The sequence below is a fragment of the Lissotriton helveticus genome, chromosome 7 (genome assembly GCF_964261635.1).
Source record: "Lissotriton helveticus chromosome 7, aLisHel1.1, whole genome shotgun sequence".
In the NCBI taxonomy this organism is placed as follows: Eukaryota; Metazoa; Chordata; class Amphibia; order Caudata; family Salamandridae; genus Lissotriton; species Lissotriton helveticus.
In genome coordinates this window covers 770,040,981-770,059,307 of record NC_136068.1, presented here as the reverse complement: position 1 = coordinate 770,059,307, position 18,327 = coordinate 770,040,981, and the positions used below count along the sequence as shown (strand labels likewise).

The window sequence follows — 18,327 nt, the reverse complement described above, 5'->3', positions numbered from 1 at the left end:
GTCTATAACCTATGGTTTTTTCAGTGAATATATATATATATATATATATATATATATATATATATATATATATATATATCTGTAAAGTAGCAAATTAGATATAATGTGTTTTCCATATTTACATGATGTGTAATTTCGACATTTCACATGAGAATCATACGTATGTGTTGGACTTGGGCCTTAGGGCAGGTTCACCCCTAATCTTTTTGCTTTTATTTGTGACCCAGTGTTAGTGATTTTTGGGTCTCTGCGCACTTTTTCCCTGTGTCCCAGAGTGAAAGTGCGTGCGTGTAGTATGGCAGGCCTGCCCTCCCATAGGAATGCATGGGGAATGTGTGTGTCCATGTTAGTTCCTGATGTGTGGGGAGTGCAGGCTCGAGTTTGATATGTATGAACTCGTGAGAGTGAGTGCTGCGAGATGGTGTATGCGGCATGTATGTGTCTAGAAGGGAAGTGCTACTTCTGGACATTGATGTATGTGTGCAGTGAGGGTGCTGGAGCGTGATTGGCTGGAGCTGGCTGGCATGCCAGGCTCCAGGAAGTCTGGATGGGTCTGCCCGGTGGTGAGTGTGAGATCAGCATGAGTGATGTGTGGGAGGAGTGCACCTGGGTCCTTGATGGGCTGGGGTTTTCCCCACACAATGCTGGCTCCGCCCCCCTGTGGTTTGTCTAACGACCCAAGCCTCCCCAGTGAATGAAAGGGGTGGTTGGGCCATCAAGGGTACTCCCAAGCCAGCTGCAACTGGTTTCCCCCCACCCTGCACCCTGAAACAAAGGATTTCACAGTATAAGAAGGGGCTGTGTCCCCTTACAATTTGTTCTCTGTTCTACTTTTGGATCCTTGCCAGAGGGGGCTGTTGCTGCTGCTGGGGCCAGGAGGACCGCCACTTGGCTTGTCTCCCTGCCTGGAGACCCAGTGTGCTGGCTCTGGCCCTGCCTTGCCCCCCTGCCTGCCTCCAGACCCTTGCTGGAGCTGTACTTTGCCAGAGCGCCTGGAAGCGCTTTGTATTTGCCTTATAGCGCTGGCAGCGCTTTATTTCTGCCCCAGCGCTCACTAGCGCTTTGCTTTGCCTTCTAGCGCTGGAGGGCGCTCCTTCTTGACCTTCGGCGCTGGGTGCGTTTTATTTACATCGCCGGTGCCCACCCGGCATTAGATCAGATTTGCCGATTTTTGGCGAGCGAGTGCCCACCTCGCTTTATATGTTAATTAGAGGCCGGTGCCCACCTGGCATTGCCCCGTTTTATTTGAAAAATTAAGAGCCGGTGCCACCCGGCATTGCCCGTGTTCATCGCCGCCGCCCGGCCCGCGACCAGGAAGCCAGGCAGGCCGGGGGCGGAACTGCGGGACATCCCGTGACATCACTCCCCGGGCCGCGCTCTGATTGGCTGCCGGCCCGGGACCTGACTGGAGAGAGAAGGAGGAAGGCTGCCGGCGCTCGCGGAGCTCCCGTGAGGAGCGTAGAGCCCCAAGTCCAGCGGAGACTGCCTCCAGGCCTGACGAGACCGGTGAGTGCATGCCCAGGAGAGGGGGGACGTCGGGGCACATTGCCGGTGCCCGCCCCCCCCCCGTTAGCGCTGAGAGGCCCGTGGGGCCTTCCTTGATTCTGAGTCCCCCGTGAGGGACTCCAACGACCCGGGCATTTGTTCCGAGTCCCAGTGGGAGACTCCCCCGACGCCCCAGTTGTTTCTTGGAGCCCTGAGAGGCTCCAGGCATTGAGAAGGTGACAGAGCGGCCCCGAAAGGCAGCGGGCCGCTCCAACGTGCGTAGTTGCCCCGAGTCCACGAGGGACTCCAACGCGAGGGGCATTAGTCATTGCAGAGCCCCGAGGCTCTGGGGTGCCAGTTGGTCTTGGAGCCAGCGAGGCTCCCGCCCACATGTTTATTTAGAGCCCTGAGAGAGGCTCTAGGGACATTTTAATTGTTTAAGAGCGCTGAAGCTCTTTAGTGCCAGCATAATTGATTTAGAGCCCAGAGAGAGGCTCTTGGGGGACACAGGCAGTCAGTTGGTCAGAGCCCCGTGGCTCCCACGCTGTGTTCCCCCACCTGTGTTCTTGAGCCCACGAGGCTCCAACGTGTGCCCATTTGTGATCCACAACTGTCCAGCACTTAGTGGACAGTTGCTACGTTTAGGCTTGTGTGCTGTGCTGCCTGCGCAGCTTCCCTGACATTGAGACTCAGGGCATTCCAGCCCTTGCGAGGCCAGTTGGCCTGGGGGACAATTCTAGTGTTGTGCTACAAGCACCCTGCACAATTTATGAGTTACTGCTTATGTGATTTCTGCGCAAATGTTCTACCTGCACCTCTGAATGTGTTTTAATGTTTCATGTGCAAATGTTTGTTTTTACCTTTGCTAAAAGTGACCTGCTTAGGTAATTGTTTATGTTTTATCCCCTTTGCTAAAAGTGACCTGCTTAGAGGATTGTTTATGTTATTACCTTTGCTAAAAGTGACCTGCTTAGGTGATTCTTTATGTTCTATTCCCCTTTGCTAAAAGTGACCTGCTTAGGTAATTGTTTATGGTTTATTTCCCTTTGCTAAAAGTGACCTGCTTAGAGGAATGTTGATGTTGTATTGCCTTTGCTAAATGTGACTTGCTTAGGGGGGTACCAAATTGTTTTTACAGCGCTTTTATCTGGAGGCGCTTTCTTCACGGACACTTCACCTTGCCCTAAGTAACCTTGCCACCTGTGTGTGGGGCTGGATTCTGGCTGCTGCAGGGAGGAGGAACTGCGCAGGACGTGGGTAAGCGGTTGCAGCAGGGCTGCGAGCGTTGCAGGGACTCCATTGCCCAGGAGTCCCTGCGTGACCGGCTGAGAGCTTCCGGTCCGCTCTCCCTGTTGGCCCGCCCACCGCCCGCTGGAGGCTCCTTAAACCCCTGAACCCACTCCTTCCTTGGGATACCAAATTGTTTTTACAGCGCTTTTATCTGGAGGCGCTTTCTTCACGGACACTTCACCCTGCCCTAAGTAACCTCGCCGCCTGTGTGTGGGGCTGGATTCTGGCTGCTGCAGGGAGGAGGAACTGCGCAGGACGTGGGTAAGCGGTTGCAGCAGGGCTGCGAGCGTTGCAGGGACTCCATTGCCCAGGAGTCCATGCGTGACCGGCTGAGAGCTTCCGGTCCGCTCTCCCTGTTGGCCCGCCCACCGCCCTCTACGTCCACTATATTTAGGATTGATACTCCCGCAGCGCGGGACGCAGCCCGGGGCAAAGACCGGGCAAAGAGCGGGCCATTTGAGGCCGTTCGAGGACAAAGAGGACTGGCCTGGCCCACTCTCCTTGGTTCGTGTTTGCTGGCCTGCCTACTGTCATCATTAAGTACATTGTTGGTACTGTGATTCATACTTATTATGAACACACGGGGTAGTCGCAGTAAAACTGCCATGGGGCTGAGTAAGCCCAGCGGGACATTGGATGATTTTATTGTGAAGACTAACTTGGCAATTGACGTTGAAATCACTAAAATGCAGAAGAGGGTGTCATTAGAGCTTGACGCTGCACGTAGGCTTTCACAGACCTTTGCCCATTCCAAAAAATCTTCTCTGGGGAAAATTGCGTCTGCTGTATCACCACAACATGCTTCTTGCCCACCCTCACTGTTAATTCATGCTGATGTTCACCATGTTCCCCTTTCTCTCCTAATGGAGCCTATACCCATTCCAACTGCTGTGCCCCCTAAAACTCCCGAGGGATTCGTGCCCACTGCCATTATTTTACCGGACAAACCCAACCCTCCTCCCCCCTCAGCGAAAAATAAAAATAAAAATAAAGATGGGCCAATTCTAAAAAAGAAAAGCTACGCGAGGTCTGCCTACGCTCGCAAGAAAGCTAAAATCGCAAGGTTGCAGTTCTTTAATAAAAGGCGAACATTACCCACCACGGGGGAGATCAGAGAAGCGCCAAATTTGGATAGCCACCTAATAGGGGGGGGGAAAGAACACAGCAATCTTAACGTAGTCCCTGACCCTACTTTAGGGCCTTTTTCCACACACGACGAGAAACTTATAGAGGGAGGGCAAAGTGAGCCAGGGAGGGACAGAGACAAGGGGAGTGATGACGAAGATTTTCTTAAAACAGTTTGGGTCACATTAAAACAGTTACTGTCGCCTTTGGAACTCAGACTTTCACGTATCGAGAACAATCTCTTAGAGATGGATAAGACCTTAGTCTCCCTGGCCACTTTTAGCCTAAAGCAACTGGAAGCAAGTTTTCCTCCTATTACTGAAGGTACTCCCCAGGATGGTGATGATGGTATCCATCCGGCTCCAGTGACTAACGTTAGTTCCCCTGCCCCTGCAATGGTGCCCCTTGTCTTGCCTCCACCCCTACCTAAACCTACCCCAATACCCAAACCCCGGTCTAAGCCAAATGTTCTAGATCCCTTCATACCAAAACTCTCAATACCAGGGACAAAAGGCCCTGAGAACGTGACTTTACCCAAACCAGTCCCTAAGGTTGCCCACAAGCCCAATAAGATTAACATGCCTCCTACTGCACGCATAGCCAATCAGCACCATGGTCGCCAGAACTTTCGTGGGGGTTATATTGATCTCCCCCCTGACGCCGGACCATATGTCGTTGTACTGGCTGGTGTACCAGCACTTGACCCACATTCCATGGAGACCCAGTGGTCCCTAAAGAATAAGGTGATTCACTGGCTTAATGTCAATAGGCAGCTTCCTAACGCTCTTAGGAGTAGGGTTCTAATGGTTAGGAGAGTGCCATGGGTGGGTCCTACACATAAATCCATCCCTGGCGACTGCATAGTGGTTTCATTTGCAGACCCCCACACAGCCCAATATATCAGTTCATGGGGTTCGGGTGATATTGATCAATCCATTGTCATCAGACCCCTTACTTTTTTCTATCCTCCAAAACAGATTGTCGAGCCACCTGGGGCTTGGTCAATAGTTCACAATCGCAGATGGAAAGGACATGGGGATGGTTGGCAACCCATTAACAACTGGTGGGAAGGAGCGCCCACTATGAACAGGTTTGAGTGTCTGGATCAGGTGGATTGACTGGGAACGAGTGTTGCTCTAATCCTTACCAATGCCCATAATCCCCCAATGGAGACTGAATCGAGTGAAAAATCAATGCCTAGATCCCAAGTTCCAGGTCACATTGGGCTAGACTTAAACCCCCCTGAACAGCACAATCTCACTGCCCAGGTTACACGACAGGTAGAGCCCGCACACTCGCAAGATCTGACAGGCATAAAGGGGAATGGAGGGCCTCATCCACAGGGACATAGAAACCCAATGCACTCTCTTCTTTCCTGGAATGTAGCAGGCCTTGGTAGTAAAATCACCCACAAACCTTGGCTGGAGATTGTGCAGAAGTATGGCATCCTGTGTCTTCAAGAAACTTGGCTTACAGAGGAAGCCCACTTGTTGGGCTATCGAACCTTTCACTCTCCTGCTGTGCCATCAGCCCAGGGTCGCAACAAAGGGGGCTTGTGCACATACATCTCGAATGTAGGGGATGTAAAAGTTTGCAATTTCCACTCCAGTCAGTATTTCCAAATTATATCATTTAAATGGGGCACTTCGCAAATGGTGGTTCTTGTAAACTTCTATAATAACTTGCCAATTAGTGAAGTGGAATCAAATATGAACATTATGATGCATCATATCCACAAACTGAGAGAACAAGGTACAGGGGATCATGTAATGTTGTGGGTGGGTGACTTCAATTGTACCATCTGCCCGTCTTGTGAGCTAGGTTTGTGCGGCCTCTCAGATCTTGGGGAGGATGGTCCCTTGCACTTCTCCCACACCAACATGGGGTCATTCCTTAACAACGTTATATTTACCTTTGACCTCACTTTTATCAACCAGGCAAGCTCCCCCCCGGTTCCCTTTGCCCCAACGTATAATGGAAGAGGTTGTAAAACCACAATTGATTTTGCGTTGATATCACCAACTCATCCTGATTTTATAACCTACTGGGAAATTGGGGATGACCCTATGAGCGATCATTACCCCATCACCTTCGGGGTAAAACTGCTGGGGGACAAAGCAAACGAACCTAGCAGGGTTTCATACCCATATGAGGTTACCCTAACTAAGACTAACGGGTATGTAATTAAATGGGAGAAAATGAACCCAACATCCTTCTTTCAAAACCTCCTATCCTCTTGTCCCACGGACATTCTTGCCTGCTTAGAGGAAGATACTGATCCAAAGAGCATTATGGCTGCTTTTTCTAACATACAGCGTCACATAAAAAATGCACTTACTAGGAACTATAAGGATAATGGGAGGCATACCCGTGGGTGGTTTGACTCTAGATGTACATCTACATTGAAAAATTTTAAGAAAGCTCTGTCCGCTGATCCAAAAAATACGGTCCAAATCCGTCAGGCGAGACAAGAATATAAGCTGGCTATCAAACAGCGGAGGGCGACACTGAAGAAGGAGGCCTGGGAAGCTTTGGGGGAAGCCGCTAGGAACAAGGATAGCAATGCCTTTTGGAAAGTTATAAGATCTGTCTATAATTTAAGAGATAGAGATAACTCCGTGGAAGTAGCTATAACGGGTGAGCTCTGGGCAGAACATTACGGTAACCTTTATTCTAATAATACCCAGGGGAACGCCCCGAACCCATGTAGGGCGGTTTCATCGGCAGATAGTATAACACAGGATAATCAGCTAACTGTCTCCCCAGCACCCCCTTACCCGATTGAACTGGTATTTACTACCTTAGAAGTTGAAGATGCCCTTAGGGAAAGTGCCTCAGGCAAAGCCCCCGGCCCTGATTACACCCCAGTGGATGTTTATAAATCAGAGCCGCATTTTTGGGTTCCTTTTCTTACAAACGTATTGAATATGGGAAATAAATGCGGGTTTATTACCACCTGGTCGGACGCGATTGTAGTCCCCATATTTAAAAAAGGGAATAGGGACGACCCTGCTTGTTACCGTCCAATATCGCTATTGGACGGACTTATGAAAATCGCAGGAAGGATACTTCTCAAGAAAATACAACATTGGGAAGAAGAGAAAAAGGTTATCTCGGAGTTCCAATATGGGTTCCGAAAGGGACTAGGGACACTTGAGCAATGTCTAAACTTGTCCCTATTAGTCTCTAAGTACACGCAGGCTAAAAAAGGGGACCTATTTGTAACCTTTGTCGACCTCAGCTCCGCATTCGATTGCGTGGACCACGTGCTGCTCTGGTCGACGTTGGAGGACATTGGGGTGGATTCAACTATTCTCACATTCATTAAGGAATTATATAGAGACGCAGGGGCTAGAGTAAGGTTTGGGACTCAGGGGGAATGTTCACAAAAATTTGCCATAAATAGAGGAGTGAGGCAAGGCTGCATACTTGCGCCCTTGCTTTTTACATTTTATATAAATTCTATTGCTGAGAGTTTATTAACTCTGTCAAGCGATTATCCGGCTGTCAATGGTAGGCCCATACCCATTCTTTAATACGCCGATGACGCGGCAATTATGTCAAGGACAAAAGTAGGCTTGCAGAGAGCAGTAAACGAATTCTCATCTTATATGGGTAAAAGAAACTTGAAGGTGAACATTTCGAAAACTTTCTCCATGTCCTGCTCCCAAAAGACCAATAGACCCCCATGCTCAATATTCCTGGACCAGCAAAAGATTGCCATAACAGACACATTTTGCTACCTGGGCATTGTGTTTGATAGGCGGGGAAGGTGGAAACATGCAGTGTCAGCCAGGAAACTCGCTTTCAGTCGTGCCATAGGTGCCCTACGAACCTTTGCAGGCAAAATTGGGGGTAAACCCATTCGAGAAATGATACAGATCTACCGGGCAAAGTGCATAGCCACGGCTACATATGGCGCAGGTCTCTGGGGCTATGAGAATGTGTCCTCTTTACAAACTTGTGAGAACATTTTCATTTGTCACCTACTGGGCGTGTCAAAAACTACGTCTACTTTTATGACTCTCATTGAGACTGGTGTTAAATACCTTAGTGACATCATAAAAATATCACCCTGTTTGCTTTGGCACAAGATTTGGACTACAGAGGAGTGTAAAGTGAATAGAAACCTCATTAAAGACTGCATGGTTCTTGATGGTGCAGCAAAAGTCAAATGGCTGCGACATGTACAAACGATGTTTTCTAACATTGGACACCCTGAATTTTACGATGACCCAGAGACTTTACAAAGCATGACTAGGCCGGCCCTTAAAAAATCACTAATTACACACCTGGAAAGTGCAAGATGGGACATAGAGAAACTTGGTACAATCCTAAGTTATCAGCAAATTACCCCTACTGAAGGCTTACAATCTTATCTTGGGATCGAAATAGCACCCTATCCTCGCATGCTTCTGGCTAGGCTGCGCCTAGGGATTTTCTTCCGCATGGTCACTCTACCGAAACAGAATGATTGGACTTCGCTGAAATTAATATGTCCATGTGACGATCATTCAACACAAAGCAATATTCACATCATGTTCTTTTGTAATCTGTATACTAGCCCCAGGAAATTATTCCTCCTACCCCTACTTAAGCGCTGGGGGATAAGAACATGTAAATCTGCATATTTGAAATTATTGCTTTTAGAAGATGTTGATGTTATCTTTGCTGTTTCTTGCTTTTTGAATTCAGTGATGAAATTTAGAAATTCAATGTGTTAAGTAGTACACGTCAATAATGACCAGTGGAATACGTGGCCCTTTGTCCAATGATTGCTTGTAGATTTTAAATCTTAGAGAAATGTTTTAACTATTTCGTAACTTTGCTCAAGTGAGTTTTTAAAAAATTGTTTTTTTAATTCGTGTGCATAAATTGTACTTGTATGCTTTTATGATTTTCTTGACAAAATCGAATAAAGCTTTTTTGATTTGATTTGATTTGCTTAGGTGATTATTTTAGGTTTCCTTCCCTTTGCTAAATGTGACTTGCTTAGGTGATAGGTTTTCCTTCCATAGGTCCTGATGATAAGGTCCTCGTTCCCTGCGTGATTTCCCTACAGTGTTTAGGGTGGCGTAGGAGGTATTTTCCCTTTACCAGTAGTTACTGGTTGTATGCTACATTTACTATTTCTGTGTTACAGTCATTATATGTTTATGTGCTAAGTGTTATACCTACAAGTGCTATTTCTAAAAAGTGCATACCCCTGACAGTGGTCCAGGTGGCCCTGTCCTGTACATAATCCCTTGTAAATCTTGCCCGTGCCTGTTGGCACATTGTAAAGTGTGTGTGTTATCTAATGTGTTTTTATTATTATAATACAAAGGCTATTTTTGATATAACCTTGTGTGGAGTTTCCTTTGTGGTGGGCCTAGGGTGTTGTCGCTGGGGTGCGCGCGCAAACGCTTTACACATCGCCTCTGAGATTAGCCTTGCTGCTCGCGTCACGTTACCTAGAGGGTGAGCAGGGGTTATCTTGGTGTGTGACTCCCTTGCCCTGACTTAGAAATGGCGATCCCTGACTGACCTTGGCGTGAGCGTTGGCCGGCCGGGGGTCCCGTTTCTAACATTGGTGGCAAGCGGTGCGGATTGGACTTGCGTTTGCGTTGTACCACAGTGGCGACAGGCCACACTACAAAACTCTGCAATTTTAGATAACCACATTTTGGGGATTATTGTTTTTTAGGGAAGATCAGTATTGCTTCTCCTGAAAGGTGTCATTTTGTATTTGTGTCCAGTTCATTTGTTCCCCGCTCTGCTCCCAGAGTTTGGTACCTGTGTCTTTATGGTCAGGTTGAGAAGTCAGGGGTGGTAGAAACTGCCTTACCGGTCCGAGGGGAGGGTGTGTGTGAATGAGTGGTGTGTTACACTGGACAGTGGAGTGCAAGTTCTATGAGATAGGAATCTTGCTGATTTTTGTAATTGTATACTCCTGTGTAAGCTCAGACCCCCAGGTTCCCTGTGTCAAACTCTTCTTGAGAACGTCCGCCAAAATGGAGCCTGTTTTTGATCTCTGTTGTCTTTTTAGGTACAGTAGGTCAGAGCTGGTCAGATTCTGTGAAGAGGGAGGCATGGAGGTGAGTGAGTTGGATACTCAGTCCCAGCTTAGGGACAGCCTGATCCTATGGCAAAAGGGTCAGTGGGATCTTGAGCACAGTGAGAGAGATAGGGCCCGGGCCGCACGCCATGAGGGTGGTGAGTCTGTGGAGAGCCCTGAAGAATGTGAGTTGTATGATGATGACAGTGGATGGATATCAGCAGATAGTGAGGACCCCATAGATAGGGAGTCCCTTGCTGGGTCCAGTGTCAGTATCAGCGCCCCATCCCTTTCCCTGTCCCCAGAAGAGTGGTTGGATAGGAAGGAAGAGTGGGAGCATCAGCTAGCGATGGAACAGCTCAGGTTGGAGCACGCCAAGCTAGAGGCTGAAAGGGCCTTGTTCAGGGAGAAGGTAACACTAGAGGGTAGGTTATCCCCTGAGTGCAATTTTGATTTTCTGGATTCCCCAGGGAGGGTTGAATCCAGTGGTGGCAGCTATTTAAGTGTTAGTGTAGACAGTCCCACTCCCAGTTCCCCGAGTCTGGTACCTGTTTCCCTAGAAGAGGAGAACAGGGTGAAATTCAGGAACCTTAGGAAACCACCTCACCAGAGGTGGGCGTATTTTGTGGATGACTGTTCTGATGCAATGTGGGATTGGCTGACGGCTAACTCGGACAATGAGGTGGACGGTGTGGTGAATATGTTCCTCAAAGAGCAGTTGCTCAGTGTTGTGTGTCCAGAGTTGCGCCAGCACCTGCTGGAGTTGAAATGTTTTTGTCCATGGGACCTTGCAGAAGAAGCAGAGCGCTGGGACAGTGCGAGAGGTTCTTTAGAGTCACTAGTGAGTGATTCCAACAATAGTGGGTCAGGTGTCTTCCAGCCCAGTGTGGTGGAGGAGGGTGAGAGTAGCCCAGCTGAGGTCCCAGGTTAGTGAGGAGGGTGTAGGGGCTGACTGCCTGTCTCAGTGGAGCAGGAGTGAGTGTGTGACCGAGAGTCCCCAGACGCCCGAAGCCCTGTCACAGAGCCTGGATGGTTTCTTTAGGGAACACCAGGATGGGAACCTAGGCTTGCCTGTTAGTTCACTTGAGGGAGATCTCCTAGTGTGTAGAGGACCTGGAGCATCTGTAAGCGGAGCTTCTATGGTTCTAGAGTCTGGCAGTACCGCTCCAGTAGGGAGGGTACAGGAGTCCAGCGAAAGGAGTGATTGGGGGATAGTATGTGAGTCCCCAGAAGTCCTGGAGTGCCAGGCATTGGTTCCACCAAAGGTTTTAGACCAGAGGTTGGAAGGCCAGGTTCAGGATAAGCCTGACCTGAAGGGTGGGACTACTGTAATCAGTGTCCTGACCAGTTCTTTTTCCAGAGGTACCGCCCCGGTTGGGAGGGAGCAGGACTCTGGAAGGGGGTGCAGAGGGTGGGAGAGCCCACCTCTGACCCCGGTGCAACCTGAGGGGTTAAACCCTAGGTTGGGAGAATGTTGTTTAGAGGGAACCCCTCGCAGGAGGAGGAGGAACCCTAGAAGAAGAGGTAGGGGGAGGAGAGCCTTCCCTGAGACTCCTGGTTCGCCTGAGGTTGTAGACCCTAGGTTGGAGAACCAGTGGCAGTCTAGCCCTGTCTTGCAGACAGGAAGGGTGGAGAATGGCTATTATGTGCCAGGGGTTACTACCCCCCACTTTGTGAGTAGGCAGGATCCAGTGGTACCTGGGTGGCCTAGGGCCTGGTCCTGGCCGAGGGCAGCTGGAGAGTACCAGTGGGGTACCCCAGTGAGTCCCTACAGTAGTTTTAGAAGGAACCCTAGGGGTTCACCGTGGCGTAAAACAGGAGGGTGTCCCTGCAGTTGTGGGCCCGCGTCCTTGTTTTATCACCCCAAGCAGGGAAGCCCATCACGGTGGTGATTGGTCTGCCCTGCATTTTGGCAGGAAGGGGATTGTGTTGGACTTGGGCCTTAGGGCAGGTTCACCCCTAATCTTTTTGCTTTTATTTGTGACCCAGTGTTAGTGATTTTTGGGTCTCTGCGCACTTTTTCCCTGTGTCCCAGAGTGAAAGTGCGTGCGTGTAGTATGGCTGGCCTGCCCTCCCATAGGAATGCATGGGGAATGTGTGTGTCCATGTTAGTTCCTGATGTGTGGGGAGTGCAGGCTCGAGTTTGATATGTATGAACTCGTGAGAGTGAGTGCTGCGAGATGGTGTATGCGGCATGTATGTGTTTAGAAGGGAAGTGCTACTTCTGGACATTGATGTATGTGTGCAGTGAGGGTGCTGGAGCGTGATTGGCTGGAGCTGGCTGGCATGCCAGGCTCCAGGAAGTCTGGATGGGTCTGCCCGGTGGTGAGTGTGAGATCAGCATGAGTGATGTGTGGGAGGAGTGCACCTGGGTCCTTGATGGGCTGGGGTTTTCCCCACACAATGCTGGCTTCGCCCCCCTGTGGTTTGTCTAACGACCCAAGCCTCCCCAGTGAATGAAAGGGGTGGTTGGGCCATCAAGGGTACTCCCAAGCCAGCTGCAACTGGTTTCCCCCCACCCTGCACCCTGAAACAAAGGATTTCACAGTATAAGAAGGGGCTGTGTCCCCTTACAATTTGTTCTCTGTTCTAATTTTGGATCCTTGCCAGAGGGGGCTGTTGCTGCTGCTGGGGCCAGGAGGACCGCCACTTGGCTTGTCTCCCTGCCTGGAGACCCAGTGTGCTGGCTCTGGCCCTGCCCCCTGCCTGCCTCCAGACCCTTGCTGGAGCTGTACTTTGCCAGAGCGCCTGGAAGCGCTTTGTATTTGCCTTATAGCGCTGGCAGCGCTTTATTTCTGCCCCAGCGCTCACTAGCGCTTTGCTTTGCCTTCTAGCGCTGGAGGGCGCTCCTTCTTTACCTTCGGCGCTGGGAGCGTTTTATTTACATCGCCGGTGCCCACCCGGCATTAGATCAGATTTGCCGATTTTTGGCGAGCGAGTGCCCACCTCGCTTTATATGTTAATTAGAGGCCGGTGCCCACCCGGCATTGCCCCGTTTTATTTGATAAATTAAGAGCCGGTGCCCACCCGGCATTGCCCATGTTCATCGCCGCCGCCCGGCCCGCGACCAGGAAGCCAGGCAGGCCGGGGGCGGAACTGCGGGACATCCCGTGACATCACTCCCCGGGCCGCGCTCTGATTGGCTGCCGGCCCGGGACCTGACTGGAGAGAGAAGGAGGAAGGCTGCCGGCGCTCGCGGAGCTCCCGTGAGGAGCGTAGAGCCCCAAGTCCAGCGGAGACTGCCTCCAGGCCCGACGAGACCGGTGAGTGCATGCCCAGGAGAGGGGGGACGTCGGGGCACATTGCCGGTGCCCGCCCCCCCCGTTAGCGCTGAGAGGCCCGTGGGGCCTTCCTTGATTCTGAGTCCCCCGTGAGGGACTCCAACGACCCGGGCATTTGTTCCGAGTCCCCGTGGGAGACTCCTCCGACGCCCCATTTGTTTCTCAGAGCCCCGAGAGGCTCCAGGCATTGAGAAGGTGACAGAGCGGCCCCGAAAGGCAGCGGGCCGCTCCAACGTGCGTAGTTGCCCCAAGTCCACGAGGGACTCCAACGCGAGGGACATTAGTCATTGCAGAGCCCCGAGGCTCTGGGGTGCCAGTTGGTCTTGGAGCCAGCGAGGCTCCCGCCCACATGTTTATTTAGAGCCCTGAGAGAGGCTCTAGGGGCATTTTAATTGGTTAAGAGCGCTGAAGCTCTTTAGTGCCAGCATAATTGATTTAGAGCCCAGAGAGAGGCTCTTGGGGGACACAGGCAGTCAGTTGGTCAGAGCCCCGTGGCTCCCACGCTGTGTTCCCCCACCTGTGTTCTTGAGCCCACGAGGCTCCAACGTGTGCCCATTTGTGATCCACAACTGTCCAGCACTTAGTGGACAGTTGCTACGTTTAGGCTTGTGTGCTGTGCTGCCTGCGCAGCTTCCCTGACATTGAGACTCAGGGCATTCCAGCCCTTGCGAGGCCAGTTGGCCTGGGGGACAATTCTAGTGTTGTGCTACAAGCACCCTGCGCAATTTATGAGTTACTGCTTATGTGATTTCTGCGCAAATGTTCTACCTGCACCTCTGAATGTGTTTTAATGTTTCATGTGCAAATGTTTGTTTTTACCTTTGCTAAAAGTGACCTGCTTAGGTAATTGTTTATGTTTTATCCCCTTTGCTAAAAGTGACCTGCTTAGAGGATTGTTTATGTTATTACCTTTGCTAAAAGTGACCTGCTTAGGTGATTCTTTATGTTTTATTCCCCTTTGCTAAAAGTGACCTGCTTAGAGGATTGTTTGATATTACCTTTGCTAAAAGTGACCTGCTTAGGTAATTGTTTATGGTTTATTTCCCTTTGCTAAAAGTGACCTGCTTAGAGGAATGTTGATGTTTTATTGCCTTTGCTAAATGTGACTTGCTTAGGTGATTATTTTAGGTTTCCTTCCCTTTGCTAAATGTGACTTGCTTAGGTGATAGGTTTTCCTTCCATAGGTCCTGATGATAAGGTCCTCGTTCCCTGCGTGATTTCCCTACAGTGTTTAGGGTGGTGTAGGAGGTATTTTCCCTTTACCAGTAGTTACTGGTTGTATGCTACATTTACTATTTCTGTGTTACAGTCATTATATGTTTATGTGCTAAGTATTATACCTACAAGTGCTATTTCTAAAAAGTGCATACCCCTGACAGTGGTCCAGGTGGCCCTGTCCTGTACATAATCCCTTGTAAATCTTGCCCGTGCCTGTTGGCACATTGTAAAGTGTGTGTGTTATCTAATGAGTTTTTATTATTATAATACAAAGGCTATTTTTGATATAACCTTGTGTGGAGTTTCCTTTGTGGTGGGCCTAGGGTGTTGTCGCTGGGGTGCGCGCGCAAACACTTTACACATCGCCTCTGAGATTAGCCTTGCTGCTCGCGTCACGTTACCTAGAGGGTGAGCAGGGGTTATCTTGGTGTGTGACTCCCTTGCCCTGACTTAGAAATGGCGATCCCTGACTGACCTTGGCGTGAGCGTTGGCCGGCCGGGGGTCCCGTTTCTAACAGTATGCATAGATATATCTCAAAATACACACCAAATAAAATATAGGGCAGCAAACCCATAACAAATAAGTATGCTGTAGTTTTCTCTAATCATAATGTGCTTAAAAATTCATGCCATCATTTTTTATGCATTGTTAAAAATAAATGACTCTTCACTTCCATCACTACACTTCACTCAGGAACTCAAAGGGACATTCTAGTCTCTGTATTAAACAAAAACCAGTTGGACAGATTTACCGCTATAGTTCCAGCATGTACCTGTTCCTCTGGTGAACCATAGAGCTGGCTGTACAGGGGCAGAACTTCAGTTGCTAGCAACTCCAGCTCCTCTGGCTAGAAGGCTAGGGCCCTGTCACCTGCTCTTACTGGCATCGTGGCTCCCAGAGGTTGGAAACAGCAGCAAAAGTTGAGGAGGTCTTATTGGCTGCAGTGTTATGAGGCAAGTGATCTTTTTTTTAATTGCCACATACATGCGCATGACGTACACGATCGTCAATGGTGATGGACACATCCATTGGCTGTCCTACATTGCTTTCACACATGTTAGCCTATGGCTGGGTCTGTCGTGGAGTTTTACACCCACTAGGTTTTCAGCTTCCGCTGCAGTTGACTAATTCCAAATGTCCTGGCAGAGGGGTCAGGCGACTACCATTTTATATTGTGGAATAGTGTGTTTTTTGTACTGTAAAGTGCGTCACCATCACTCAAAATGGTGCCAATTTTGTTTACATGTCGAAAATGCTAATGTTCTTCATTTGTTTTCATCAAAAAGTGTAATGTGGTGCCTTAATGTAGTTCAAGGCAAGATTTACGCTGTGGTGTTTATGCCGCCATTGGCGGTATTTTTATAGAAAAAGTATAAAAAAATAAGGCCCGCCTACCACTTGTGGTTGGAGCAATTGATGGCGTACATATTGCCTTAGTGCCACCACACACCAGAGAACAAGTGTACTGCAATCGAAAGAACTTCCATCCAGTCAAAGTGCAAATTGTCTGCTTACCAGATTTGTACATCACATTGTGTGTGCGTAATTTCCTGGATCAACCCAAGGTTTCCTTTGTACTACAGAACAGAAGCATATCCCTGCAAATGTCACAACTTGGACCTGAGAGGGTCTGGCTTGTTGGTAAATACAATCGGCCATTATATTGTTTGGGTATTGTCAAGTGTAATGAACTAAAAATGTGTTACAATGTTTTGCTAATTTATTTTTCATCCCATATAGGAGCCTCAGCTTATCCTAAATGACCATGGTTCTTAGCACCGCTGAGGAATCCAGCGATGGCAGGGAAAGTCCGCTTTAGTGAGGCCCATGGAAGAACACAGACGCTAGTTAAGTGGGCTTTTGGGCTCCAAAAGGCCAGATTTCAATGTCTGCACAAGACTGGTGGAGTCCCACTCTTCTCACCCGATAAGGTGTGCAAAATCACCATAACATGCTGCATGTTAAACAACATTGCCCTGCAACGGAACCTCTCATACATTATACATGAAGAGACCATGAAGAGCCACCAGGTGTGGATGTTGAAATGTCAAATGGAAATGATAGTGGTGAAGAGAAAGGAGTTGACGGACACCCAGATGTAATTAACAATGTTTTCACATGAGTGTAAGTAAATAATTACATTTTAATTTATGAAATGCTGAAACCAACTTTTTATGTAATGAGGATAAAACTCCTTGATCGACATTTGTTTGAAAGGCCAAGTTAAGTGACATCCAGGTCAAAGATGGTTGTTGATCAAAGTCTTGACACATTGACTATTGTGTTCTTTTGCATTTTTCATCTTCAATTGTTCTTTCAAAATGTGTCCTCAAATATATTCTTTTGTAAGGCGTCTATTTTGAATTCCAATTTGATAAACCTTTTTGTCTTTCTCTGTTTTAGGACCCCTCACCATGTCATCTTCATTTGGACATTTCAAAGTTGTGACATTTGCAGTTATATGCTGTTGTTGCAAAGTACGAAAAGAACATAGGTTGATGCTATGGAAGACACAAGCAGACTTTGGATGTATAAATCTTGTACTGAGATAACTTGCACAGTGGTTGAATGTCAGTTTGTAAAATTGCATCAGACTTGCTTTCTGTTGAATGCTGGCACCGAGCCAATATGTGCTTGATTTGCTCTAACCACATGTGGCAGTTGACCTAAACAATACTAATATCCCTTCACATTGGCAGAGTGCTCATTTTGTGTTAAGTGTATGAAGCTGTTGATATGTCTCATCATTGTAGAACTAACTTCTTATAGCACACCACTTCAAGTAGGTTGTAACATTGCCCCAGATGCTGCAATAGTGTATTGGAATGATCCTGTGGCCACCACATTGAGTACTTAGAGGAATTATGACTATTGGTCTAACTGTTGTGCAATTCCTGTTGTGAGGTTGAATATCTGGCCGATGCCACAATTCAATAATGTTTTGCATATTGAATTGATTTAATTGTAATCCATTATTTCATGGTGGCAAGGCGTGGAACTGGAAAAGTAACAATGGCACTGAGTATTTGTGTGACGTATGAATTTTTATGTTTAAGAAATGTTTGACAGACCAATGTATTTCAAATATAATAAATTACTAGTTGTTGAATTTTTCGTTTTTGTATTTTGTTGTCATGGTGGACATTTTTGAGAAACAATACTTACTTCCAATCCATTCATAATTAATAATCATTTGATTGTTTACATTTTAAATGCTTGATGGAAGGAAATAAATGACTTAAGAAAGAAAAGAAATACAACACCAGTCTTTGACTTTGTTGGTTTTGATTTTATTAATCAAACCAAATAAACTAAAATAGGATGTAAACCAAAAAGCAAACAAAAAAAGGGGAAGTCAGTCATGGTGAATGAAACCATTATTGAAGTCTCAGCATGCTTGAAGTCCAATGTCCAAAATACAACTGGCAACAGAAAGGTAAACATGTCCAGTAAATAGTCCACAGAATGAGTGGTAGCCACACACTGGAGAAAATTAGGTTTGGCATCTTTTGTTGATGGTAATGGTCTTGCCTCCCTCTCCTGGTGGCCCAGAAGAATGTTTGCTCCTGCTGGGGGCTGGTGGATCCATAGTTGCAGGGACTGGGGTGGCTGAAGATGTTGCTTCTAGTGGCAGGGCCTCCCTTTCTGTGGCTGAGACAGATGCAGTTGGACCACAGAACTGTGAAGATTGTCCTGGAAAAGCCCTGCACATATGGGTGAGAATGTCCTACAGCACCCCAGTCAGGGAGCCTAAATTTGAGTTCAGATTCTCAATCTGTACATTGCGCCCCCTCTGCAACTGCATCATGTCCCAGAGCTCAGTGATGACCTAGCCCATCATGTCTTGGGACTGATGGAGGATCCCAAGACTTGATTGAGGGTTGCCTGGG

The 18,327-nt window shown here is 48.2% G+C and overlaps 1 long non-coding RNA gene across 4 annotated transcripts in view; it reads left to right on the top strand.

The window, feature by feature from the left end:
* LOC144767037 (uncharacterized) overlaps positions 1 to 17,520 on the top strand; it is a 369,045-nt gene extending 351,525 nt beyond the window's left edge. For all 4 annotated transcript variants that reach the window (XR_013598037.1, XR_013598036.1, XR_013598035.1 and 1 more), the window contains 2 exons: positions 16,178 to 16,561; positions 16,841 to 17,520. This is a non-coding gene — a long non-coding RNA (uncharacterized LOC144767037). The remainder of the gene's footprint in view (positions 1 to 16,177; positions 16,562 to 16,840) is intronic.
* Positions 17,521 to 18,327: the final 807 nt, after the last annotated feature.